Consider the following 27,717-nt stretch of genomic DNA (forward strand, 5'->3'; position numbering starts at 1 on the left):
CTATTGATCTTTCAAATAGTTGGAATACGTTTGAAAATTATTTTTTTTTCTACAAATTCTTGAGCTTCACCATGGACAGCCATGGCCGAGTCTCTCTCTATCTCTATAATTCACAAAGTGTTGAAGATGAAATGAATGAAATGGCTAGTCCATTAGTCATCAATTCACTATATCTATGGTGTCCAAGGGCTGGACACGTGGCCCACTTATGGCATGGGCCAATCAGATTTGGCCATGCCATGGTGGGGTCCACTTAGCCCACTAATTGCCTAATTAATGATAATTAGTCTCTAATCCCCACTTAATAATCTAATCATGGTTAATTAATCCCTAATCTCCACTAATATTTCTATACCAAATAAAATTTATAAGCAAGTCGTGCATTAATTTAAAGTCGGGGATTAAAAGTCTCTATTTCATATCCCAAAATAATCTCGTCCTTAACTTACCTCGATTAGCTTAAAAATATTCCAATGTACACAAATACGGGATATAACAATATATATGATGATAATATGATATGATGATGTGATTATGGCGCCAAGGATGGTATGTGATGACTTTATTCACTGAGTCCCATACTGGGCCGGGTATGATATATGTTATTTATATGCCTGATTTACATTTCATTAGGCAAGTGTATTGGTATTTTGAATGTCATCCTTGTCTCCTGTAACCTCTATTTTAGTTATTACTCTCTTTATTGTATTTCATGCTTTATATACTCAGTACATATTCCGTACTGACCCCTTTTTCATCGGGGGGCTGCGTTTCATGCCCGCAGGTACGGATACTCGATTTGGTGATCCTCTAGCTTAGGACTTCTACTCAGCTGTCTTGGAGAGCTCCATTGTTCCGGAGCTTAGACGTTTGGTACAGATCTTTTGATGTATATATATGTTTATCCAGGGGTACGGCGGTGTGAGGACCCACAGCTGGGCGCTGACCATGCTGTGAACCTTTGGGTATCTGACCCCATAACTGACTGCTGTGGCATCTGCGCCCTGCTGACTAGTCATGACTACTGGAGGTATTGTACGGCAGGAAATCACAGACAATTCGAGATAGCACGCTGCAGCGCCTCGAACCCGTGACCTCAAGCCCTTTACATTCCCCTGAGGGAATCGACTCTTACCAATTGAGCTGCAGCTCAATTGGTGAAAGTCGTCTCCTTCGGGAGGACAAAAGGGGAGAGGTCACGGGTTCGAAGCGCTGCAGCGTGTGCGAATTGTCTGTGTCTCTTGCTCATACAATACCTGAGTATGTCATGACTAGTCAGCAGGGCGCAGATGCCACAACAGTCAGTTATGGGGTCAGATACCCAGAGGTTCACAGCATGGTCAGCGCCCAGCTGTGGGTCCTCACAGGCGGGGCCCTGTCCCATCATATTTCACTATCGATACTCTTAGAGGTCTGTAGACATATGTGTGGGTTGTGAATAAGTTTTGTTCAGCTGTGTCTATGTGATTTCCTATAGATATGTTCGTCTGTAGTGGCAGCCTTGTTGGCTTGCGTATTGTATCGGTATGTAGTGGTAGCCTTGTCGGCTTGCATATCGTATTACGTTTCGATTAATTGTGACTCCACAGGAGTCAGGTTATCTTGATATATATATGACGTTATGAACCTCTAGAGTTTTTGCAAGTTTCAATATTGTTTTCAGTTCAGTCTGACTATATCTAACAGGTACGTGAGTGTCCCGCTCGGGCACTAGTCATGGCCCACGGGGTTAGGTCGTGACAAGATATATATGATAAGGTGGAGCCTGGATCTATGAATGCATATACGTCCCGAGAGAAAATCGATAATACACCTGTAACCACATTAGGTGACGCCTCCTGATCCGGTCTACTAGCCAAAACATATATGCGGTTCGAAGGACCGCTAGAACTGGAAGCTCCGCCAGGAGCTCTGCCACGGCCTGCTGGTGTCTGCATACCCTGCCCCATAGGGAGCACAGCTACAGAAGAAGATGAACTAGCAACCGACCCAGTAGGCTGAGCCACACCACCCGGACCACCCCTATATGGACACTCTCTCATAACTTGGCCTTGATGGCCACAAGAAAAACAAGCACCTGTAGCAAGACTGCATTCCCCAGGATGGAGCCAACCACACCGAGAACATCGAGGCAAAGGTGGCCTCCACTGACATAACCCCTGTTCATCTGTGAACCTAAAGCCTTGGAGCTCTGACCGGCTCCTGAATACCTTGTGTTGTCAAATCTCCTACCTGTAAACTGTGGGGGTGCACTCAGTGCTGGTTGGAAAGAATATCTAATATACTGCTGAGGCTGCCTGCCTCGAAACTCACCAGGATAACCAGCCGATCTGGCCCTCTTATGCTGGCCTCTGTCGTAATCTCTATCTGGCTGACATCCTCTGTGTCGATCCTCTACCCCCTGTGCATATGCCTGTACCCGAACAATATCCATACCTGGCTGAAGAGCCACGACCATACAGCCATCAAACAAATAACGATCCAGACCCATCACGTATCGATGCACTCTATCAGCCATATCAGCTACAATAGTAGGTGCATATCTGGCCAATGAATCAAACTCTCGAAGACTCCTGCCATTCTGCCTCAAATGTAAGAATCTATCTACTCTGGCTCGCCTCATCTCTGGAAGCAAGAAGTGGCCAAGAAAAGCCTCTACAAACTCATCCCACACTACTGGACGAGCACCCTCGCCCCTAGAGAACTCCCACGACTCATACCAATTAACTGCTACATCACGCAACCGATACGAAGCCAACTAAACAGACTCAGTCTCAGAAGCCTTAATTACCCTCAATGTACGCTGCATCTGCCGAATAAACTCCTGCGGATCATCCTCGGGCTTTGGCCCGAAAAACTCCGGAGGATTACAACATAAGAAGTCATAAGTCCTCAAACTATAAGATCTATCCGCATGGTCAACTCCTAGTCCGTGCCTGCGAGCCTGCCCTGCTACTAATCTGGTCAGCACCTGAACAACATCTCTCATGGCCCTATCCTCCGCCCCTGGCTGAGGAACTGGAGGCTCAGGTACTGGGGCTTCGGGAGCTGGCGGTGGAGCTGCCCCCTGATATGGAGCTGCTGCTGCTCTAAGCTCCTCTAGAGGTGGCGGTGTAGCAGAACTCGCCGATTGAAGTACAATCTCAGGCATAGATTGGGCACGGGCCCTAGTAACTCTCCGAGTCTAGCTAGTATCTCCTGCTACTGATTTGCCCTTCTGGGCAGCTGTCGCTTTCTTTGGAGGCATAGTGTCACACCCTAACAGTGGTAGGGCATGACGGGCACCCGACTCTCATCAGAGTCGAGCGAACCCTTGACATTCTCTCTATCAAAACTTGTCATTTCAAAAACTTTTAAAAACATAAAACTTTTCCAGATAGAAATCATTATCTTTATAATGATTATGAAAACCTTCAATCAAATAAGTACTTTAAACCAATTGAAATCATCTAAAATACATATTCTTTTAAAATCCACAAATGACTCAACTGACATCACTTTGTCGACATCTCGACAAACATACCACAGGACACTGTCTGCAGAAGTCTCGAAGAAGTAAACTGAACATTATGAGTCAGGACAGGGCCCTGACATACCCACAATCATACATATCGATACATGACTCAGCACAGCTCCAGAATGAGGTGGAACTTGCCAATCCCAGCCGAGGTCCAAGCATCCTAGCTATACACTTAACCTGTCAAACAATCTGGGGCTGCGGGCAAAAACACAGCGTCCCCAGGCAAAAGGACGTCAGTACGGACAATGTATTGAGTATGTAAGGTGGTAACAAGTCATAATTATAATTTGACTTAGGAGAGAAGAAATCGCAACCTAAATCAATACCTGCAGCCTTCGCTGGAAGAAACATAAATGTGCACATGAAGTCTCAAAATAATCTTTAAGTAAATAATGTAATCCAACACATATGCCTCTTCCGACATCTTAACAGCATAGTCCCTTCGGACAGCCGCTTCAGGCTAGTGTCACAATAGTCCCTTCGGATGGCCGCTTCTGGCATAATAATGATGGCCCCTTCGGGCAGCCGCTTCCGGCTTAATATTGCCATCATATCAACACAAACTCAATTCATAAATAACAATTTCAATTCGAAGCATAAATCACTAATTAATTCATCACAATCCAGTTATTAGCCTTAGACTTTCATAAGAAGTTATCAAATTTGTATCTCACTAGATTTGGAGGACATACTTTCAGGTTTGAGGGTAGAATTGTTATCAAATTCTTACTACTTATATTCTACTCAATTTCATCTTATTTCCTTACCCAAAGAATAAGTGATCATATCAGTACAAAGGGATGATACTATGGAATGTAGACATAAATCGTAAACGAAATGAAGTAGTAAAATCTCGCACCCCCTTCGGAATGGTTTTGTAAATCAAACTTTATGTTTCCTTTAGTATAAAACTCATTTCCTCGAAATCATTAGTAAAACCATATACATAACTCAACTTGGCACCTTATGGGTGTTCCCTTCGGAATAGAACAGGAGTACAATATCAATAAGCCGTCACAAGAAACATTTAGACCTTATTCATCTAAGAATAGAATCATATGGTGTACATATAGAATGAATAACAGCAAGAATCATGCCAAAGGAAGAAAGGTTTGCCTTACATACCTTGTCGCTTACGTGATTAGCTTAACTTATGCTTCCAAACACCGGTCAATCCACAATCAAGGTAAAGGAAACCCCGTAGACAACTTAAAAAAGGTTCATATACTTCTCTAAGCTCGTAATTAACTTCCGTAAATTCGGGCAGCATTTTCCCTGTAATCTTCGCTCCCTCTAATTCCAATTCAATTTAACAATACAATCAACAACCAACAATAACAACAACCATCTCATATAAGTCTCTTTAAACTCAAAGCATCAACTCCCAAAGATATACACCAAAACAACCCAGTATACGCGTTGTATACGATATCTTCATACACTTTATTCTCCCAAATTCAAGAACAGCAACTTATGAACAACATATCAACAATCATTTTATATCAATATCCAGCTAATTCTATCCATTTAATCATACCAAAACAGCCCCCAAGTCATTTCATATCCAAAAATTATAACCGATCTTTCAATGTCATTTTCTCTATTCTAACCCGTCAAATCTATCAATGATCAGGGTAAGAACATCATTCAAATATTAAACATACCTTATATGAGCAGCCACCACGAAAACAACATCCCCAAGTTCAATTTTTAGCTTAAAACAACGGCAACAACTTGTACTACACTTTATCCTTCACGGGCCTCGGGATTCGGGGCCTCGAACTTGATCGATTCTCCACTTTCTCTCTCTAACTCTCCTCTCTCTATATATAAAATATTCTGGACCTTTGGTATGAAAAATGAGGCAGATAAGGCTGAAAATTTCCCTTAAATAGCAAGGGAAGTGGGCCTGACCCGACTTGGAATCGGGTTGGGCCGAGCCCACTATCCAGCTTGACCTTTCTGCCTTAAAACGTCCATAACTTTTTATCCCTAAGTCACATGCAGGCCCACGACCTATGGTTGGAAAGGTATTTCAATTATCTACAACTTTCATTTTAGGAGTTTTCCCAAATTCCCAAATAATGATGGGATTATGGTCTCCCGAAGTCAGATCACCCGAAAACGTAACTTAAAAACATCTTTTTGGAGGGCTTCCACTTTGATTTGGCTCAAGGGTCCTTCTTGAGTTGTGTTTTAACTTCACATATACTATCCATATAACTTTTCATATGTCCTTTATAAAATCTCGACATGTGGACCCCACCTCAGCTTACGATTACGGGGGCTATATATCTTTCAACGTATCATTCCAATTGTATTGTACGAATTCCAAATATCATACTCATGCTATCCTCATGCTAATACAGTAGAATTTCAGCCTTTATACTTGTAATATTTGCTCTTCCTTGAGCTCACATTAAGCCGTTTGCAGCCTTAGTAACATGAAATGTTCTAGGGTGTAACACATAGCTGTAAACACAATAAGTCGTTAGGGAGGGATTATCCTGATAATATAGCTCTATCGCACGATCTAGAGTAAGAAGGAAAAGAAACATCCTAAATGTCTTGTAGCTTCCGGTTTATAGATGTGGTGCACAACACATCGATAAACAAGACTCTACTAGACACGGTCTGTAGACACTCCGAGGATGAACTGCTCTGATACCACTTTTTTCACGACCCAACCCCGTGGGCCATGACTAGTGCCCGAGCTGGACACTCGTATACGTACCTGTTATATATAGTCAAACTGAAACTAAAGACAATATGGAAACTTGCAAAAACATTAAAGGTTCACAACGTCATATATATATTAAGATAACCTGTCTCCTGAGGAGTCACAACTAATCAAAACAATTAAGTGTAGTGTCATGGCCCAACCCCGTAGGCCGTGACTAGTGCCCGAGCTGGACACTCGTATACGTACCTGTAGCTATAATCAACCCGAAACTAAACATAATATGGAAACTTGTAAAAACAAAACGTCATCTCAGAACTGTTACATACATACATAAAGGTAACCTATCTCCTGAGGAGTCACAATCAATCAAGCATGACATAATACGCAAGCCGACAAGGCTACCTCTACATACGGGAACATCCCAAAATATATATATGCAAGCCGACAATGCTGCTACTACATACAACATCCCAAAATATATGTATATGCAAACTGACAAGGCTGCCACTACGTATGGGAACGTCCCAAATATAAGTCATGCTAACACAGCCGAACAACATCTGTACACAACCCACACATATGTCTACAGACCTCTAAGAGTATCAACAGTGACATATGATGGGACAGGGCCCCGACGTACCCCTGGATAAACATATATATACATCAAAAGGATTTGTACCAAAAGTCTAAGCTCCGGAACAATGGAGCACTCCAAGACAGCTGAGTAGAAGTCCTAAGCTGAAGGATCACCAAAGCGAGTATTTGCACCTGCGGGCATGAAACGCAGCCCCCCCCCCCCCGAAGAAAGGGGGTCAGTACGAGATATGTACTGAGTATATAAAGCATGAAATACATTATGTAAGATCACAATTGAATTAGAGGTTCCAGGAGACAAGTATGATAATAAAGAAATCACTGTACCTGTCCCCTACAAAACAAAATCATGTATATCATTATCATATACCATACACGGCCCATTATGGGACTCGGTGAATAAAGTCGTGTACACGTATACCATACCCGACCCATCATGGGACTCGGTGCCATAATCATATCATCATAACATCATATACATATACCGTACCCGGCCCTCTAATGAGTTACTCGGTGAATAATGCAGTGAAACTGTGCACGAATACATACCCGACCCATCAGGGGACTCGGTGAAAGATATAATAACAGCGTGCACGAGCAGAGTAGCGAGTAACCATATGCAAATCAAATCATCATCTGAGACTGGATAGAATAGTTAGAATGAACTAACACTTGAATATCAAGACAATAATCATATCAAGTATCCTTCGAATGTCACAATGGATTATATCAAAATAGAACTTCAGGAATCATACATATGTACCAAGATAATGTGAAATAGCTTACGGAAGTCAAGATCATTAGTCATCGTAGAGTCTCTAAGGATAGGAGCTTATACATACCGACTACTATCCAACAGATAGAAGACTTGAGAGGCAATAGCTCAATCACCTTAAGAGTTCTAACATTAAGAAGTGAATAAGGATCATGGATCACACTCGAAACTTATGAATGGAATTATCCCAAAGTTCATATCATACGTCACTTATATCTAAGACATGCCAAAAGAAAGAAGGGATAGCTTTAGATACCTTCAACGCTTATCCGTAATACAATACGTATACGCTGCCCGCAGTGTCTCAACCTATATTAAGACGTTAAGAACTATGGTTAAGCTATGGAAAGGTTCAAAACGTATTCCAACGTTAGTAGTTCGTTTCTAGAAGATTAGGCGGGATTTCCCTTATATTCAAGCCAACTATAAAACAACCAAATCAACATCCATAACCACACGTTTAAGTACTATATCAAGACAAATCAAGACAAGATTCAACAACACTCCGAACAGCCCACATGACATTCCAATCAGCCCACATATTACAACATTCAATAATAATCTACATACGAATACAACATATTCAAGTTATCCTTAATGGTCTATAGTCATCACGTTTTCATCGAAACGACCTTGTAACAGCTCATCCAATACAATAATTCAATATATAATCTTAACTATGCTTAATCCTCCAATTTAACAAGAATAACAACATGCCCAAAACAACCTCTAATTAACAACATAGAGATGCCCGATAATCTTACGAACATCTACGGATACACAAAGAAAACCACATACGCTTCTTATACGTTATTTCATACACTCCTTTCATCTAAATTAGTGAATTATACCAGCAAACACACCACAACAACATCATTCATTCATATGTAAGAAAACTACATTAATATCACAATAAGTCCTTACAACAGCCCACAAAACAAATTCAACTTCAACTTTAACCATTTAATTCATTCACTTTCATCATATAATCCATGACAACAATAACCAAAATGCTACTTAAAATTAATTCACCAATTCTAACTAAAACAGCCCCCCCCCCCCTTACACGGCTAAAACCATATCTCAACATCAACATACACAATTCTATAGATTCAATTCATATCTACCAAATTATCCAAGTCCAAACCATCCCTAAAACATGTAAAATAATATTAAACCTTACCTTAACAACTTGGCTCCTTAATTTGCTGAAATTGGTGAATTAAAAGACAAGTATTCTTGCTGCCCCTAACAACCAAACTCACGTTGCTATTGATCCTTCAAATAGTTGGAATACCTTTGAAAATTAATTTTTTTGCTACAAATTCTTGAGGTTCACCATGGACAGCCATGGCTGAGTCTCTCTCTATCTCTATAATTCACAAAGTGTTGAAGATGAATTGAATGAAATGGCTAGTCCATTAGTCATCAATTCACTATATATATGGTGTCCAAGGGCTGGACACGTTCCCCACTTATGGCATGGGCCAATTAGATTTGGCCATGCCATGGTGGGGTCCACTTGGCCCACTAATTTCCTAATTAGTGATAATTAGTCTCTAATCCCCACTTAATAATGTAATCATGGTAAATTAATCCCTAATCTCCACTAATATTTCTATACCGAATAAAATTTATAAGCAATTCGTGAATTAATTAAAAGTCGGGGATTAAAAGTCTCTATTTCATATCCCAAAATAATCTCGTCCTTAACTTATCTCGATTAGCTTAAAAATATTCCAATGTAATAGAATACGGGATATAACATCCTTCCCCCCTTTAGAACATTCGTCCTCGAATGTTAAACTAGCCTCATAAGGTCTTATAAAGATTTCAGGGGAATCTCTTTTATTGCTACAACATGTAGTTTTATCTATCAATCAATATAATCAATTTTGGAGTTTAGATTATCTGTAGGTATAGGGAACAAGTAAGGATACTTATTCTTCATCTCCTCTTCGGCTTCCCAGGTCATCTCCTCCCGATTATTATTTCGCCACAATATCTTGACGGAAGCCACATCCTTAGTACGCAACTTTCTAACCTAACGATCAAGTATAGATATAAGGTTCTCCTCGTAAGACAACTCCTCCATTAATTGGACATCATCCACGGGGAATACTCTAGAAGGGTCACCAATACATTTGCGAAGCATCGACACGTGAAAGACTGGGTGCACTGCTTCCAAATCAGCTGGTAGGTCCAATTCATAGGCAACCTTGCCTAACCTACGAACAATCTGATAAGGTACAATGTACCTCGGGCTACGCTTCCCTCTCTTACCGAATCTCATTACACCCTTCATGGGTGACACCTTCAAGAATACCCAATCACCAATCTGGAACTCTATGTGTCTACGTCGATTATCTACATATGACTTCTGTCGACTCTGAGCTGCTAATAACCCTTCCCGAATAAGCTTCACCTTATCAACAGCTTGCTGAATCATATTTGGGCCGATTAACTTAGCCTCACCAACATCAAACCAGCCAATAGGTGACCTGCACTTCCTGCCATACAAAGCCTCATACGGTGCCATCCGGATACTAGAATGGTAGCTATTATTATAGGCAAACTAGATAAGTGGCAAATGATCGTCCTAGCTACCCCTAAAGTTAATAACACAGGCCCACAACATATCTCTTAGCGTCTAAATAGTACGCTCGGCCTGTCCGTCAGTCTGAGGGTGAAATGCTGTGCTAAGACTTACTTGTATCCCCAATTCTTCCTGGAATGATCTCCAGAAGTTAGCTATAAACTGAGCTCCTCTGTCCGATATAATAGATGTGGGAACCCCGTGAAGTCTTACTATCTCCTTGATATATAACTTTGCATAGTCCTCAGCTGAATAAGTAGTCCTGACTGCAAGAAAATGGGCCGATCTTGTCAGCCTATCTACAATAACCTATATAGAATCATACTGCCGTGGAGTGCGAGGTAGGCCTGTAATGAAGTCCATATTAATTGCTTCCCATTTGCAAGTCGGGATCTCTATCTCCTGTAATAATCCACCAGGTTTTTGATGCTCGATCTTAACCTGTTGGCAATTCGGGCACTGAGCAACAAACTCCGCTATGCCCTTCTTCATGCCATCCCACCAATACAAGCATCTGAGGTCATGATACATCTTTGTTGACCCCGGATGAACAAAATAACGGGCACAGTATGCCTCTCCCATAACCTGTTGCCGTAGCCCTGCAACCTCTGGCCGTGAGTGCCATGGTTGTGCTATAAGCTTTTTGCTTCAAGAAAATTATGAAATGAAGAAGATGATTAAGATTAGTCCTCTTATGCCTTTATATATGCAGCCCATAACGTGGACACATGCCCCACTATAGCATGGACCAATCAGATTTGTCCATGTTGTAGTGCGGTCCATTCAGCCCACTAACTGATTTAATTAATCACTAATTACCAGTTAATAATCTAATCATGGTTAATTAATCCCTAATCTCCACTAATTGTAATTAATTAGCAGATCGTGCACTTATTAAAATCAGGGATTAAAAGTCCTTGTCTCATATCCCAAAAATAGTCTTATCCTTGAATTTATGTCGATTAGCTCACGAATAATCAAATGTACAAAAATACGGGATATAACACATGACTGCCAAGCTCACGGCCATGGCAGCCCTTGATCAACCTCAAGTGTTGCAAGAAAAATCAAGTTCCTAAGGTGTTCTAAGCATTTAAAGGAGCAACAAGGTTAGATTTTAAGTTGAAGAAGATGAAGTGGTGCAAATGGTGAGTTATTGTAGGATCTATCCTAATTAAATTTGAGGTAAGATTTAATTCCCTCCTACATGTTTTGGTGATGATTTGGTCTTTGTATGATTTGGTGGAAGTGGAATTTGTGAAATGAAAGCTTAAATCATGCTAGAATTTAAATTGGTTTCATGGGCTATTCTTGTGGAATTGGAAGACTAAGTGTAGTTAAGATTTAGTATTGTGTTGTTATAATTGGTGGGTTGTTTTAGGACTTGTTGTAATATTAGGATGGTTTTCTTGCATATAGTAGTTGATGTCGTTGTTGTGTTGTTGCTGATATGAATCACCAATTTGGAAGAAAGAAATGTATAAGATATCGTATACGAAGCGTATGTGGCTTGTTTGTTGTATCTTTAGATGTTCGAGGTGTATCGGGCATTGTTATGTTATAATTAGGGGCTGTTTGGGGCACGTTGTTAAGTTATTAATGGGATTTTCTTGTATATGGATAATAGCCACTGATTATTGTGTTGCTCGATTCGAAAGAAAAGATAAGTTCAAAACGTACTTCTAGTAGGCCGAAAGATTGTTTATGGGTGGTTGTAATTGTTGGACTATTATAAGGTCGTTTCGATAAAGTGTTATGGTTATAAATCATTAAGAGTAACCTGAATATGTCGTAGCCGTTATGTTAACGATTATTGAATGTTGTAATATGTGGGCTGATCGGAATGTTATGTGGGTTGTTCGGAGTATTCTTGAATCATGTCTTGACTAGTCTTGATATAGTACTTGAACGTGTGGTTGTTGATGTTGACTTGGTCGTTTTATAGTTGGCTTGAAAATGAGAGAAATGAACAATATAGGGGAAATGCCGCCCAATTTTCTAGAAATAAGCTACTAACGTTGGAATACGTTTTGAACCTTTCCGTAGCTTAACCATAGTTCTTAACGTCTTAATGTAGGTTGAGACACTTCGGGCAGCATATATGTATTGTATCATGGATAAGCGTTAAAGGTATGTAAAGCTAACCCTTCTTTCTTTTTGGCATGATCTTTATAAAACAAACAGACGATGAGTATATGACTCCAAAGAAACTCCAATTCTTAGAGACACTAGGATGGCTAACATTATTGATTTCCAGAACTTACTTCATTATGTATTGATACGTGTCTATGACTCCAGTCGTCCTATTTTGATATACTCCATAGTGACATTTAAAGGGTACTTGATATGACTATTGTCTTGATTTTCAAATGATAATTCATTTTGATTATTCTATTGAGTCTCAGATATGATTTAGTTTGCATATGGTTGCTCACTACTCTGCTCGTGCATGCCGTAATATATCTTTCACCGAGTCCCGGGCCGGGTATGTTTTCGTGGACAGTTTCACTCCATTGTTCACCGAGTCCCTCACTAGAGGGTCGGGTACGGTATATATATATGTATATATATATATATATATATATATATGATGATGTGATTATAGCGCCGAGGATGGTATATGATGACTTTATTCACCGAGTCCCATAATGGGTCGGGTATGATATATGATGTTGATATGCATGATTTACGTTTCATAAGGCAAGTGTGTTGGTATTTTGATTGTCATACTTGTGTCCTGTAATCTCTATTTCAGTCATGATCCTCTTTATTGTATTTCATGCTTTATATACTCAGTACATATCTCGTAATTACCCCCTTTCTTCGGGGGGCTGCGTTTCATGCCCGCAGGTACGGATACTCAATTTGGTAATCCTTTAGCCTAGGATTTCTACTCAGCTGTTTGGAGAGCCCCGTTGTTCCAGAGCCTATCTTATTTTGGTACAGATCTTTTGATGTAGACTTATGTTTATCCAGGGGTACGGCGGGGCCCTGTCCCGTCATATTTCACTATTGATACTCTTAAAGGTCTGTAGACATATGTGTGGGTTGTGTATAAGTTTTGTTCAGCTGTGTCTATATGATTTGCTAAGGATATTCCCGTCTGTAGTGGCAGCCTTGTCGGCTTGCATATCGTATCGTATGTAGTGGCAGCCTTGTCGGCTTGCATATCATATTGGTATGTAGTGGCAGCCTTATCGGCTTGCGTATCGTATTACGTTTTTATTAGTTGTGACTCCTCAGGAGACAGGTTATCTTGATATATATGACGTTGTGAACCTTTAGTGTTTTTGCAAGTTTCCATATTGTCTTTAGTTTTAGTCTTACTATATCTAACATGTACGTATACGAATGTCCAGCTTGGGCACTAGTCATGGCCGACGGGGTTGGGTCGTGACAATTATGGTATTGTATTTGAAGGTAATTTGTTTATGTTGAAGGGCTGGAAATATAGTTATAGATATGTATGGGTGCTGTTGTTCACGATAATATTATACTCTTTTCCGTGTGTGTGTAATTTTGCGAAGTAAAGATCGAAAATCGTATTTTTGATGTTGTAGTTTTGGTGGACTGTTTCGAGCTTATTATTAGAATGATATTGAAGTAGTTTTATTATACATGGATGGTGGTTGATGTTGTTGTCGTGTTGTTGTTGATATGGCTCATAAATTTGGGAAAAAGCAAGCGTATAAGATATCATATAAGGAGCGTATGTTAGTCTGTTTGGGGGTATAATCTTAGATGTTAATGATTTGAATTGAAAAAGGATTAGGAGAGGTTATTGGGTTGTTATCGTTGTTGTTGGTGTTACTGTGCCAATCGGAGATTAATTGGAAGTTCGGGTTAGGCGAGTTATATAGAGGAAATGCTGCCCGATTTCCGTTAAGTTCTTAACTAATTAAAATACTAATCAAGGAGTATAAACTAAGAGTGATTCCCATAAATGATTGGTTGTAGATTTATAAGTTTGGGAAGTCGTAGTTTATTAACAATAGTGTTACTCTCATATTAATAGGCTAAAGGGACGACGAAGCAAGCTTGGTTACGGTTGATCTATAACAAGTATGTAAAGCTAACCCTTCTTTCTTTTTGGCATGATCTATGTGAGACAAACAGACGACGAATGTATAAAATCCAATGAAACTCCTACTCTTAGAGACACTAGGATGGCTAATGTTCTTGATTTCCAGAAGCTATTTCATTTTGTCTTGATACGTGTCTATGATTCCAGAAGTCCTATTTGATATAATCCATAATGACATTCGAGGGGTACTTGACATGACTGTTGTCTTTGATTCTTAAATGTTGTTAGTTCATTCTAATTATTCTATTGAGTCTCAGATGATGATTTAAGTTTGTATATGGTTGCTCACTACTATTGTCTTGATTTTCAAATGATAATTCATTTTGATTATTCTATTGAGTCTTAGATATGATTTAGTTTGCATATGGTTGCTCACTACTCTGCTCGTGCATGCCGTAATATATCTTTCACCGAGTCCCGGGCCGTGTATGTTTTCGTGCACAGTTTCACTACATTGTTCACCGAGTTCCTCACTAGAGGGCCGGGTACGTATATATATATATATATATATATATATATGGTATATGATGACTTTATTCACCGAGTCCCATAATGGGCCGGATATGGTATATGGTATAGACATGCATGATTCTTATTTCGTAAGGCACAGGTGCATTGGTATCTTTCATGCCCGCAGGTACAGATACTCGAACTAGTGATCCTCCAACTTAGGACTTCTGCTCAGCTGTTTGGAGAGCTCCATTGATCTAGAGCCTAGACTATTTTGTTACAGATCTTTTGATATAGACTTATATATATGTCCAGCGGTACGACAGGGCCCTGTCCCGTCATATTTCACTTTTATACTCTTAGAGGTCTGTAGACATATGTGGGTTGTATATGGGTTACGGTCAGCTGTGTTGATATGGTATGTTTTGGATATTCCCGTATGTAGTGCCAACCTTGTCGGCTTGCGTATTGTGTTATGCTTTTGTTAGTTTTGACTCCTCAGGAGACAGGTTTATGATATGTGACGTTAGGAATCTTTTGTTTCTTTTACAAGTCCACATACTGTCTTTGGTTTTAGTCTGACTATATCTAACAGGTTTGTATACGAGTGTCCAGTTTGGGCACTAGTAATGGCCCATGGGGTTGGGTCGTGACAAAAGTGTTATCAGAGCAGTTCATCCTCGGAGTGTCTACAGACCGTGTCTAGTAGAGTATTGTTTATCGGTGTGTTGTGCACCACATCTATAAACAGGAAGCTATAGGGCATTTAGGATGTGTCACGACCCAACCCCATGGGCCATGACTAGTGCCCGAACTGGACACTCGTATACGAACCTGTTAAATATAGTCAAACTGAAACTAAGGATAGTATGGAAACTTATAAAAGCAACTAAAGATTCATAACATCCCATATCATAAACTTGTCTCTTGAGGAGTCACAACTAACCAAAGCATAACACAATACGCAAGCCGACAAGGCTGCCACTAAATACGGGAATATCCAAAACAAACCATATCAACGCAGCTGACCATAACCCATATACAACCCACATATGTCTACAGACCCCTCAGAGTACAAAAGTGAAATATGACGGGATAGGGCCCCGCCGTACCCTGGACATATACATAAGTCTATATCAAAAGATCTGTACCAAAATAGTCTGGGCTCCGGAACAATAGAGCTCTCCAAACAGCTGAGCAGAAGTCCTAAACTGGAGGATCACCAAACCGAGTGTCTGTACCTGCGGGCATGAAGCGCAGCCCCCAGAAGATAGTGGGTCAGTACGAGATATGTACTGAGTATATAAATCATGAAATACAATAAGGAACTCATAACTGAATAAAAGATTACCGGAGGCAAATATGATAATCAAAGATACCAATGCACCTGTGTCTTACGAGATGAGAATCATGCATGTCTATATCATATACCATACCCGGTCTATTATGGGACTCGGTGAATAAAGTCATCATATACCATACTCGGCGGCATAATCACATCATCATCATCATATATATATATATATATATATATATATATATATATATATATATATATATACCGTACCCGGCCCTCTAGTGAGGGACTCGGTGAAAAATGCAGTGAAACTGTGCACGAAAACATACCCGGCCCGGGACTCGGTGAAAGATATATTAACAGCATGCACGAGCAGAGTAGTGAGCAACTATATACAAATTAAATCATCATCTGAGACTCAATAGAATAAGTAGAATGAACTAATACTTGAGCATCAAAGACAACAGTTATATCAAGTACCCTTCGAATGTCACTATGGATTATACCAAACAGAACTTCAAGAATCATAGACACGTATCAAGACAATCTGAAATAGGTTCTGGATATAAAGAACATTAGCCTTCCTAGTGTCTCTGAGAATAGGAGTTTCTTTGGAGTTATATGCTCGTCGTCTATATGTTTATAACGATCATGCCAAAAAGAACGAAGGGTTAGCTTTACATACGTTGTCCGCCTCTTAAGCTAATCAACACCTAAGTCTCGGGCATCCCAAGGTCTACAACAACGTCAGTAAATGCCAAACATTAGCTAATAGTACTTAGGAATCCAACCCTAAGCTAGCACGCCAGTTATAGAAATTTGGACAGCATTTCCTTTATATATTCGACAAACCCCGAGAATTCAACTTGGCCAAATCCTCAACAACAACACCCACAACCATATAATTAAGCCATTTCTTAAGGGTCCCCATTATTAACAACTCAAGAACATGATCAATACAGCCCCTATATACACAATATACCATTATGCCGTATAACTTCTCCTTCTTCATCAACATGTAAAACACCAATCAAAACTACAACAACAATACAATAAAAAATGTTCCAACAATTCTAGCCATAATTAGCTCAAGAACACGTTCAAAACAGTCCACAATTCTACTCAGTTCTTAAAATAAATTCAAACCTTTCCTTTCACACTTGCTTCACCAAATAACTAGCTAGGACTCGTTCAAACTCGAATACATGAAGATGAATTATATTCTTACCTTATATTCCAAGAACCACTCTTCTTCCACCTTACTACACTTGGAAGAAAGCCCGAACTAAACAACACGAAAACAAAATGACGAGATCGAAACGGTGAGCGAAACCCATAACCCAATTTAGTAACATTGTTGCTCAACATTTTGCTCTCAAATATTGTGGTTATGTTGCTGCCCAAATTTCCATCAATGGAAGTATCAAATATAGTTGCTTGTTCAAGTCGTAAGAACTCAATTAAGGCAAAAATGGAGCTTTACAAGCTGCTGGTATGATTTTGGACAAGGTGAAGTATTTACAAAGTAAATAAGTATCCTTTATCTATGATTAATAAAGACACGACTTCAAATTGGCCATAACTAGATACATACACGCACACACTAATAAGTCATATGCTGGCATCTTATAAGAGTTACACGTGGAAGACTTCATGATGGATATTATCCACTAATTAGTTATTTAGTCTCCCACTAAAATCCAATATTTAATCCGTACTCACATAATTAATTTCTTGATCATGATTCACTTAAATAGTAATCATTTTTAATACACTCCATATTCATTGTCATGATCATGTGACATAGCAGTAGTCCATAGCCCCTTTTGGTACACACAAAATATTATTTCCAATCACCGTCATTCCAATTTCGAGTCCTAAATAATTTCGGGACGTCATTCCTTTTACACATTGATCTCTTGATTCCCATACTTGAATATGACCAAATCCTCGAGGCTCGGATAAATTTGCTCATGTTGGACGGTCAAATTTCCTGGTCCATTAGACGGGATATTATAGCTTGGACCGAATTCCATTCAAATAAATTTCTAACCTCGACGAATCTTATTTTCTTCGATTTGTGCCAAGGCTGCCCGTGAGCTTGGCAGCCATGGCTGCTCATGCTCCTTGGTTCAAATGAACTTGTTGTGAAGATGAATGTGAATTAGTGAGTCATCAATGTGTATATATAGGCATCCAGCCTTGTTGACACATACCCCCCCCCCCCCCCACTTGGCATGTCATCATTCATGCTATTTTTCAATTATTAAGTCTGGTAGGGCCCACTCAATGGTGTAATTAACTTAATTAATCCTTAATCCCCACTAATAATTTGATCATGGCTATTAATTAATCCCTAATATTCACTTAATATTTCCACTAAAATTACAATTGATTAGCAGATCGTGCATTTATTAAAATTGGAATTAAAAAGTCCTTGTCTCATATCTCAAAGATAACCTTGTCCTTGGACTTATGTCGATTAGCTTACGAGTAATCCAACGTGCAAACATACGGGATATAATACGATGTTTCTTTTCCTTCTTACTTTAGATCATGCGCTAGAGCCAAGAGATAGGAAATGATATCCCTTATATACTGACCTTTGATTTCAGCAGGATAATGGTGTCGACAAGAGAAGGTAAATAATGCTACTGGGAGTTACAGAGGCTAATGTTACATTGAGGTTATGTATCAGAAATTGTATATACAGAATGGCGACTGGTCATCATCAAGGTTAGTAATTGTAAATATAGTAAGAAGATGGATTGAATGTATATATATTGATGATAAGTTCAGTTATAAAGTGTGAACAGAAGAAGCTGAACGAATCAGTAAAAATATAGGTAAGCAGAGTACATGTCAGATATGGTATGAATGTTGCAGGTATGATTGAAACCTGCAGTTAAAGATTGAAAGGGAAAGTAAACAGGAAAGTGTAACAGGTATAGTTCGAGTTGGACATATGAGGTAAGTTCATCATTTTCATACTGTTATTGATATGGGGAGCCCTGTGTGGCTATGATACGATATAATATATACGTATATATGTTGGCCCTGTGAGGCATTGTTGGTATTTCCTGCGTGCAAGTTATGGGGTAGTAAGAAATACAGAGGAAACTCTGCCAAAATTTTCCTAGAAATAAAAGGGGAATGAGATATAAGTTCGTAATATGTCTTGAAAGGTCGTGTCAACAGTAATGATAGGATTTGACCAAGTTTCAAGTCTGACTTCGAGAAATAAAGCTAACTGTTGAATTGATAGCAATAGTAATTATGAGGTCGATGTCGATATGGTAAAAAGAAATTCTAGGATAATTCTGAAGGGCTTGTGATAATAAGAGATGATTTACAAAAGGCTGGCAAATTTTAATAAAGTGTTATATTGAGGTATCAACTGAATTGACAAGCAGGGGTAAATTACAATGAGTTTATAGTTAGAAGAAGTAATGGTACGATTGAGACAAGAGTACAGAGGAAGAAGAATTGTGACGAATATGAATGTATTGATAAGACAGCTTGTGAGGTCTTAAGGATAAAATTGACCAGAAAGGGTAAAAGGTTAAGAAGTGTTACACTATAGGATTGATTACGACCAGTATATAATGTGAATATAATAAGGATTGTTATGAAAATGAGCAAAGCCAAGTGAGGAAGTGACTAAACGATATAACGTGATCTAAGTGACTAAAGTATAAAGGCGAGCTATAGAACGAATAAGAAAGACTTATAAAGTTCTTTTATAGGGAAAGTTCAGAATAACGATCATGTGATAACGAAAATGATAGCGAGCATAAGAGAAGAAGGAGTTAATTGAAAGAAGGAAACAAGAAGAAAGCGAGATAACAGTGCAGTAATAGGTTATGACATGTATAGCCGAGAACACGAGTAATACAAGTGACGGAACTGTGAAAGTCCAAACTATAGAAAGATGAGCAACGAGGTAGAATGAGTGCCAGAAAGAGGATTGGGATGATAAGAACAAATAAGGATGAACAGAATACGTTTTGAAAATGAGAAAGGGAGTATGCAGAAATAGTGTTTTTTGAAGGGTACAAAGGTAGCATGAGATTTCTCGTGTACAGAATAAAAGATGGACATAGACTGGGAAAATGGTAAGGGAAAATTAAAGGAAGCACCCAAGATAGACGTAATTAATTGAGTACATGTATTAAATAAAAGGGAAATATATAGCTACAAACTTAAAGGTGTAGTTATAACTAAGTAATTGTATTGTTGTAGTTGATGGACTATGGTGTATTCGTGTTGAATTAGTTATATTGCGATGAAATTATTACCGTAGGGGTTAATCAATGTGACGATCATGACAAAGGATTTGTAACAATAGTGCAAGAAAAGTCTAAGATAAAGGAATTATCAAGTTTGAAATAATAAAGTCGACACCAAGGATAAGGCTTGAAATTGACTATAAGAAAAGGATGAGAGTAGAAACATTTGGTCTAAGGTAAGCTCATATGACCACATGACTTCTATACCGTGGCGCAATCGGCGATGGACTATGATAAACGGGCATTGTAACACAAAAACTGAAGTCCAAGAGCGGTGTCCAGGAGTTCATGTACCCTGTACATCTTCATGACTAGCTTCACGACTAGATGGTTAAGAGGGGTATATGAATTAAGCGATTAAAGAAGGTAGCTATTGCTAGTAAAGGGTTCTATGCTTTACAAGGAGAGGAAAGAGTCCACTACCATCTAACGACTTGGGGCACAATAACTATTCAGGAGGAGCATAAAATCATGGGACAGTATGGAGTGGAAGGAAATGTATCGAGGGACCTGGAAAAGCTACATGTATAGTGTGCTTTCTAATTATGTATAGGTTGGGGTAAGGATATTATTATAAGAGAACTTTGGACACTTATCATAGGAATATAAGTGTTACCTAATTGAGAATTTGGAATGACTATAAGTATTAATTAATTACTGATTAGAGTAAGTGGAATGTGGCCTTGGATGAGTTGCTACATGGGTTGCATTACTCGAGTACAGATGGTCAGATGAGATTTTGTACTATATATAGAAAGGTTCTCGTCGCTTCATGATTTGTGAAGGTTTCGTACGTGGACATTCAATGTTATAAATTACAAAGAAAAGATATGGATATGGTACAGTATACCAAGTGAGTTGAAAAAAAAGGATCAGATGAATTTGAGATTGGAAATAGGGACGCAGAGCAGAATATAAAAAGATAATGGTATAAGTACACCCTAAAGGGGGGAGGCGGGTGTGAGAAAATCAAGTGTAATGTTATACCCCGTATTTTTTTACATTGGGTTATTTGTAAGCTAATCGATATAAGATCAAGGATAAGATTATTTTTGGGATATGAGACAAGGACTTTTAATCCCGATTTTTAATAAGTGCATGAATTGCTTGTAAAATTCAGTTGGAGTAGAAATATTAGGGGAGATTAGGGATTAATTAACCATGATTAGATTATTAAGTGGTGATTAGTGATTAATTAAGATTAATTAAATTATTAGTGGGCTGAGTGGGCCCCACTACAACATGGCCAAATCTGATTGGCCCATGCTATAGTGGGGCACGTGTATACATTAGGGGCAGCATATAAAAGCTTGGTTGATGACTAATTCATTAGTCATACAAGCATTTCATCTCCATCTTCAACTTTGTGAATTAAAAAGAGAAGCTCAGCCATGGCTGCTCCTAGTTGAGCTCAAGGTTTTCGTAGCAAAAAATTAAAATTCTAAGGTGTTGTAAACATCCAAGTGATTAGCAATGTGAATTAATTCTTGGGGCAGCAAAGACGTTATTTGAATCCACAAATTTCAGCAACGTTAAGGAGCCAAGCTTGTTAACGTAAGATTTAATTCCCCCCTACATGTTTAGAGGTAGTTTGGACTTTGTATAATTTGGTAGATGTGAAATTCGATATAAGGAATTATGTGTGTTGATGCTAAGGTTCGGCTGGGGGCTGTTTTAACCTAAAAATGGTGAATCAATTTTAATTAGTGTTGTTGTTATTGTTGTCATTGATTATATGATGAAAGTGAAGGAATTTGATATTTAAAGTTATGGTTGTATTGTGTTAGTAATGATCGGGTTCTGGTTGTGTTGTTGTTCTTGTGAAATTGGAGGACTAAGTGTAGTTAAGACTTGTATTGTGTTGTTATAATTGATGGGCTGCTTTAGGACTTATTAATGTAAAGATAGTTTTCTTGCATATGGGAGTTGAGGCCGTTGTTGTGTTGTTGCTAATGTGAATCACTAATTTGATAAGAAAGAAATGTATAAGATATTGTATGCGAAGCGTATGTGTCTTGTTGGGTGCATATTTTAGATATTTCAGGTGTATCGGGCATTATTATGTTATGTGGGCTGTTTGGGAGTATCCTCGGATCTTGTTTCGACTAGTTCTTGATGCGATAACTTAGACGTGCTTTGGTTAATGCTATGTTGGTTGTTGTGTAGTTGGCTTAAATGTGAGGAAATTGAGCGATATAGGGGAAGTGCTGCCCAATTGTTTAGAAATAAGCTACTAACGTTGAAGTACATTTTATGCCTTTTCGTAGCTTAACCATAGTCTTGACGTCTTAATATAGGTTCAGATATTTTGGGCAACGTATACATATCGAGTCACAGATTAAGCGCCAAAGGTATGTAAAGCCAACCCTTCCTTCTTTTTGGCATGATCTTTATGAAACAAATAGACGATGTATATGTGACTTCAAAAAGCTCCTATTCTTAGAGACACTAGAATGGCTAATGTTCTTGATTCCCAGAACTTATTTTATTATGTCTGGATACGTGTCTGTGATTCCAGAAGATCTATTTTGATATAATCCATAGTGACATTCGAAGGATACCCGATATGACTATTTTCTTGATTATCAAATGATGGTTCATTTTGATTATTCTATTGAGTCTCGGATATAACTTAATTTGCATATGGTTGCTCACTACTCTGCTCGTGCATGCCTCAATATATCTTTCACCGAGTCCCGGGCGGGGGTACGTTTTCGTGCACAGGTTCACTGTATTGTTCACCGAGTCCCTCACTAGAGGGCTGGGATACGTGTATATATATATATATATATATATATATATATATATATATATATATATATATATATATATATATCTATATATATGATGATATGATGATGTGATTATGGCGCCAAGGATGGTATGTGATGAATTTATTCACCGAGTCCCATAATGGGCCGGGTATGATATATGATATTGATATGCATGTTTTACATTTCATATGGCAAGTGTATTGGTATTTTGAATGTCATACTAGTCTCTTGTAATCTCTATTTTAGTCATGATCCTCTTTATTGTATTTCATGCTTTATATATTCAGTACATATCTCATACTGACCCCTTTTCTTCGGGGGGTTGCGTTTCATGCCCACAGGTACGGATACTCGATTTGGTGATCCTCCAGCTTAGGACTTCTACTCAGTTGTCTTGGAAAGCTCCATTGTTCCGGAGCCTAGACTTTTGGTGCAGATCTTTTGATGTATATATATGTTTATCCAGGGGTACGGCGGGGCCCTGTCCCGTCATATTTCACTATCGATACTCTTAGAGGTCTGTAGACATAGTGTGGGTTGTGTATAAGTTTTGTCCAGCTGTGTCTATGTGGTTTGCTATGGATATGTTCGTACGTAGTGGCAGCCTTGTCGGCTTGCGTATCGTATTGGTATGTAGTGGCAGCCTTGTCGGCTTGTGTGTCGTATTATGTTTTGATTCGTTGTGACTCCACATGAGACAGGTTATCTTGATATATATATATGTGTGATGACGTTATGAACCTTTGGAGTTTTGCAAGTTTCCCTATTATTCTTAGATTCAGTCTGACTATATCTAACAGGTACATATACGAGTGTCCAGCTCGGGCACTAGTCATGGCCCACGGGGTTGGGTCATGACATGTAAAATGGAAACAATTTACACTGCAATATATATTTGATATGGATACTTAGACTTCAAATGAGATCCCTTGCTGAAACAAGTTAGTAAGATCTAAAAGCCAGCAATAAACGGATAGAAGTCAGGATGATATTTGAGACAGTGCTGAGAATCATTTGTAAAGGTCTTGAATTGTATGACATTAAAAGTGCGTGCTTATAAAAAAGAAAGAGTACGACAAGAGAATGGTAACGAGTAACTTAAGAGATATTATAAAGGATAGCAATGCTATACTAGATTAGAGGCTGAGATTTGGCAATAGAGTTGTGCGCTAATGATATTGCGACTTATAAGTAGCAAAGGGAAGGGATAGAAAATCTCCTATAGTAGGATATGAGAAAATCAAAGGGGTGAATAAAGGAAGGGACAGGAGAATGGCAATATACGCTACGAGCAAGTTTTAGTACGGATGAGTCATGGAAAGCATAATGAACCAGGAGAAGGAAAGACTATGACCAAGATTGGATATATTTTATACAAGTTGTAAAAGAATAGTTATACAACCTACGAATATTTGTATGTTAAGAATAAGACCAAGTGAGTGTTTGATAAGAAGAGTAAGGATTCAGTAATAACAATGTGGTTACGATATTTCGGGCACATTAAGGAAAGATGTAAAGATGGTTTAAGCCAAATTACCGAGATAGAATTAATACTAAGGGCAAATAGGACATGGCCATGGCTGAGCCGAAGATTTATCCCGATACCGATTGTAAGATAAGAGAGGAGAAGGAAAGGTATAGCATGAAGACTACTGAGACGACGCAAGGATATCTCTTGGGCTCATTTGAGCACTTACGCATATTCTGATGCGTGATAGGAGAACTAAGAGCAAAACTCTGAGTAAAGAGGCCATAGAAGAGTTTGAATTAAAGATAAAGAAACGACACGAGGTAATATGCCTAAAGTGTTACAAGTTGGGTTAAGGGAAATTGTGAAATGGTTTAAGCGAGATGATCAGAATGAGCTGGTTACTAGAAGACGGTGAATTTATATGTCAGATAAAAAATTCTTTCAGAATTATACTAGTTAATGATAGTCAGATCACAGAGCAGCTATGTAAAAGTATTATATGAGGGAACTCTAGCGCTACTTGATAGCCAACTCTAAGAATTTAGATTAAGAGCTAAAAAGTAGAGTGACAGTTAAAGTCTTTTAAAGAAGTCGAGAAGTGATACATGAGGCCGAAGATTCCAGAATATAGACTGGAACAGTAGAGCAATGTAAGGTTATTGAAGTAAAATAATGTAACACCTTGGAAAAATTTGTTTTATTCGTAAGAATCTGCGAAGGGTCTAAAGGTTACCAGAGGCAAATCGACGAGGGACGTCTACGCGTTATAAAATCTTATGTAAAGATTAAGAGGTAAGATGAAGTAAATGATACATCTTAAGGGAGTAACTTATAAAAGAAGAAAGAGTCGAGTTATGACTAAGTGCACCAGAGAGAAGAGTAAGATTTTAGCAGCAGAGCTCGCAATACAACTGTCAACCAACTGCGAAATAAAGAGGAGAGTAAAGACAATGATGTGGAATTATTACCTCGAGAGGGGAGAGCAAGAGGGAATATTACGGGAATGGTTACTTAGAGATCTGGAATGCGTTATGTAAATTAAAGGGATCGACCAATGAAAAAGGCATGTGAAAAGCATCATAATTCAATAAAAAGACATTTAAGGAAGTATTGGGAGTGCAGGACTAGTTTAACTGTTATATCCCGTGTTTTCACAGGTTTGGAAAAACTTGAAATATCTTTCATTTTTGAGAAATAAAGTCAATTTGATATTTTGTTGAACATAGGAGTTATGTATGAAAGATTAGAGTCATGGAGGTGTGGGACAAAGCTAAGGGCAATTTTGGAATTTTAGAAATTAGTTTCGGGAATTACAAAATGTGATTCACAAGTTATTGGGCTCAAATATTTAAGTGGAATTGAGGCCCAAAGAGGGGACCTTGGCCGGCCACTTTGGCTTGGTCCAAGCCCATTTTATGGGTCATGTGCTTGGTCATGTGACCAAGCACTCCAATTATATACACATTAGAAGACTAGGATAAGATCAACAAGAAGATAAACAAGAGCAAAAAATTAGAAGAAGAGAAGGAAGGTCTCGGGTTTGGGAGGAAATTTTGGCTACAAAAAATATTGTTCTAAAAATTGTTCTCTTGTTGGATTTCCACTAATTCAAGGTCCCTTTGTAACTTGGTATAGTTGGTTTGGAGGGAGAAGCTTTAGATTCATCAAAGTGATCATATCTCTAAGTGAAGAAGACTTCAGGAAAAGGTAAGAATTTCTCCCTTATCTTTGTGTTATTAAGTCTTGTTTGTGTTGTAGTATATAGAAATGTGTTGATTGTATGGAAAAATGGAAGTTTATGAAGTGGGTTTGGAATATGGCTTGTAGCCGTGTGTATGTATAGGTGGTATAGCCACAATGTGTTGAATTCATGTTATATTCTAGTTGTAGTTGTGATGAAATGCATATTGGAATAGGAAGTTGAATGATTTAGTTGAAGTTGACAAAAAGGGCTTTTGGCCGTGTGGTATGTTGGATTTGGGATGGAAATGAATTAAGTTGTTTAGTATGTTAGTGTGTTATTGTGATGGTTGCAATGTAAATGAAGTTAGAATGATATAAGTTTGTATTGAGTTGGAATGTAGGAACCTATGTCGTTTTAGTATGATTTTTCCGACATTAAGAAAATGAAGTTGTTTAGTTGATAATTGTGACGATCATTGATGAGTTTGGAAGTTGGAAGCATGTTATGAAGTTGTAGGCCAAAGATTTGATGTTTTGCACAAGTTATGACTTTGACGAAAAGTTGAATATTATGTATATCGAGTGTATAACTTAAGGAAAATGATATGAAATGTTTCTAGAACTATATTGTGATGATCTTGATTGTCAATGAATGTGAAATCATTGATATTAGTTTGAAAGTTTGGGTTAGAATGAAGGTTATGTCAACTTGTTAGAAAGATGACTAGTTGAAGGATATTTGTGTTTTTAATGTTCGTTGTTGATGTTGATGTTGTCGTTTGGGTTGTGATTGATGGTTTCTAGCCAAGTTGAATTCTCGGGGTGCTATATGTATAGGGAAAGTGCTGCCGAAATTTCGGTAGACAAATATGCATTAAGTTGAAATCATGGCATCCATAACTCACAACTGGTAAATGTGACCATTTGCAGATTTTTGACGAAACGGGAAGTGAGCTTGGATAGACTCAAAAAGCTCAAAAGGTATGTAAAGCTAACCCGATTCTTCTTTTGGCATGCCTAAGTGTAGTAGAATCGGATTCGGGCCTCGGAAGACTTTCTGCCCCTCGGAATCCGCAATTGAAAATCTCGCTTTTTCCTTCAGTAAGATTGAGCCCATTTGGTGTGCTTTCCCTGAAATTATGCAAACTTTCTCTAAATTACTCGGAAAGCTATAGAATGTCCGTAGAACCCTTTTAGGTGACCCCATAAGCTTAAAAGGGCATAATTTGAGCCCGCCGCCTTGTTTGTCCGGAGGTGGGCCCACTATTCCCGGTTTTGCCCTTAATGTACTTAAGTCTTCTTTTCGAACAGTTCTTAAAAGAAACGTTTTGACTACTATTCTAATTACCTAACAAATATTGTTTTAAATATTCCATTGAGTCCGATGAATTGTTTTGACACTCGGAACGATTTCAGAAAGGTTATACTTCTGTAATTCATTATGATATCCGAAGCTCGTTTATTATGTTCCCGTTCGACTTCATCGGATCGATTTGTCTTT

The sequence above is a fragment of the Lycium barbarum genome, chromosome 8 (assembly GCF_019175385.1).
Source record: "Lycium barbarum isolate Lr01 chromosome 8, ASM1917538v2, whole genome shotgun sequence".
Classification (NCBI taxonomy): domain Eukaryota; kingdom Viridiplantae; phylum Streptophyta; class Magnoliopsida; order Solanales; family Solanaceae; genus Lycium; species Lycium barbarum.